At 58.4% G+C, this 2,517-nt stretch overlaps 1 pseudogene; it reads left to right on the forward strand.

Moving 5' to 3' along the window:
- Nucleotides 1-2,293, forward strand: part of LOC105540274 — a 20,287-nt pseudogene extending 17,994 nt beyond the window's left edge.
- The last annotated feature ends 224 nt before the right edge of the window (nt 2,294-2,517 follow it).

The following is a 2,517-nucleotide window of genomic DNA, read 5'->3' on the forward strand; positions in this document are numbered from 1 at the left end:
CTCCCTGATCATGATGAAGGCGGACTGAAACCCGCTGAGGTGCCTGGAGCAAGGGTCAGCCTCTGCCTCCCACAGCCTCCCTGATGGGGAGGATGATATCCCAGCAGCATGAACTGGGAGCAGAATCGGGAGGATGGGGGTTTTCTCTCTGGGTAGCTCTGGGCTCCAGGGTGGAGCCCTCTTAATGTGGACCTTCCCCTGTGACTATCCTTGGCCCTAGGCAAAGAAAGCAGCTTGCCTGAGGTCACCTGTCTGGTAGGGACAGAGTGGGACCTGCGGTCTTTCTCACCCAGCTGCAGCTCCCCCTCCCTGTTGTCCCTTCCACCAGGTGATAGAGAACCTGGCAGGCTGTGCCCCATAGAAGAGTTCGTTTTCCTTCTGGTGAGGGATGGGAACCAGCTGGGGAGGGAGGGATGAGAGGTCTGGGGACTCTCCCAGCCCTGCCTCACATTTGAAGGATAGTATCTGTGCGGCAGCATTGTTTAGGCTAGACCAGGCGGCCCCTAGGTTTATAGTCTGGTCTCGGGCAGGATGCTGCCATGTCACCTTTTCTTTTGCACGTCCTGACCTGGCACCCTACCTAGTTAAAGGTCTTCAGGCCTCCTGCCCCCTGGGCATTGCCCCCACTCCTTGCGCAGACACAGCTGTCCTTGTCCTGGACTAATCTTCAGAGATTCTTGTCCAGCCCACAGCTTTGCTGGACATCACAGGCTGGGCCAGGCCCCCTGCCCAGCACTAACATCTCTTTGTGAGTCTCAACCAGACTGAGCCGCAGCTTCAGGGTCAGAGTAGGCTCTGACTTAATTGATGTGACCCAGGACAAGGGGGTTTATTGATGGTGTCACATCTGCTTAAGTTCTTGGCCTCTGTGGTCTCTTTGGGGCATGATACCCCTCTGTCCCATGCTTAGGCGCCCACATGTGGCCACAAGTGCCTTTCCTACCTCATCCCTACTGGAGGCTGGTGTCCAGGCACCTGTGGCTCCAGGCAGAAGGCTGAGTGCAGAGCCAGGCCTGGGCAGATGTTCCACAGGGGCTGCAGGAGCTGACAGCCCTGACCAGCCAGCCCGTGGCCATCCATTCCCCTTCACTGTGGCTGGCCCCTCATCCATCATCCTTCCAGGGACCAGGCCTGGGCCCAAACTGACTTTTGCCTGCCCCTGGTCCTTCTCGTGTTCTTGGCTGAGCGTGATGGTATTGCCCATTTCCTTGATTATCCTCAATTAGAGGTTTATAGAGCCACGTGGGGACATCACATCTCCTGTCTACCAGGTCCTCACCAGAGACAGGACTGCCTTGGGCCGGGCCTGGGATAGTCAGGGATCACACTTACCTGTTGGGACCTAGCTTCAGCGGCTTCAATCTGGCCAAGGACCTGATGGGCGGCTGCCCCTTCTCTGCATGGGGGAGGCAGGAGAGGAAGGTCAGGCAGGAGATCTGCTTCCTGCCAACCTGAGGCTGGTTGGAAGCAGGGTGCCCACCTGTGCCTGTCTCACCTTGCTGCAGGTGCCTCCGAGGCTGAACCCCTCTCCCATCCAGCTTGGTGGCCATCTGGCTGATCCACTCTTCCAGGTGGACCCTCTCTCCTCACGTGGTTCAGGTCCCATTGCACCACCTCCAGACAGGCCATGCTAGCCCCAGGGCCTCCGTTCCCTACTACTCATCCCCCAACCCCAGGTATGTGCCACCTCCCTAAAGCCCGCTGTGTTCACCAGCTGTGTTTGAACTCTGTCTCTGTGCAAGGCCTCATGCAAAACCTGAAGCAGCCTGGCTCATAGAGGGCCAGGAGACCAAAGCTTGAAGAGAGAGTGACGGTCTCCCAGAGCCCACTCGGTCAGCCTCAGCCCCAGGACTGTGTCCATGCTGGTCCTGGCTCCAATGAGCCAGTTGTTTCCTGAGATGCCTGTAAGGGCTCCTGTGGTCATGGAGGTGGCTGGAGAGAACAAGGCTGCCATAACCCTCCCTCCCTGAGAAGGCCCAACGGGGAGCGTTTTAGGCACAGGACATTGTGGGGGACATCTTCCAGGGACCCCTCCTACACCCTGCCCTGCCCTGGCTCTCTAGTCAGAAATTGCAGTTGCTTGGAGAGTGGGACTGACCCAGGACAAATGCCTATTTTAGGCTGGTCTTCGGGGTGCTGGGGTAGGGGCAGGGGTGCTTCAGGGATAGGAAGGAGAGGCCTGTGTGTTCCAGAAGTGCAAAGGAACCTGGTGCCAGCCGCAGTCAACCCCGATGTGATGATCTTTCTGCCCACCCTCTTTGATGTCTTGGAGCTGGCCGCTGTCTTTGGCCAGGTAAGCTCATGGTCTGGGCTCCTGGGGTCCCCTCACTGGGCCTGCCCACTCCTTGCAGGTAGGGGAGCCTTCGGGCCAGGACTACCCTTGGCTCCCCCTTCCAGGTCATGGGTTCAAAGACCATTCCTGGGTTCCACCACCACCAGGCCTCAATGGTGTCCTGATGGGCGCAGGAGCTGCTGGGGCTTTCTAGACTAAGACCCTTGCCTATCTCTGTGTTCCCC

This window comes from Mandrillus leucophaeus, unplaced genomic scaffold (assembly GCF_000951045.1).
Source record: "Mandrillus leucophaeus isolate KB7577 unplaced genomic scaffold, Mleu.le_1.0 Scaffold2183, whole genome shotgun sequence".
NCBI lineage: Eukaryota > Metazoa > Chordata > Mammalia > Primates > Cercopithecidae > Mandrillus > Mandrillus leucophaeus.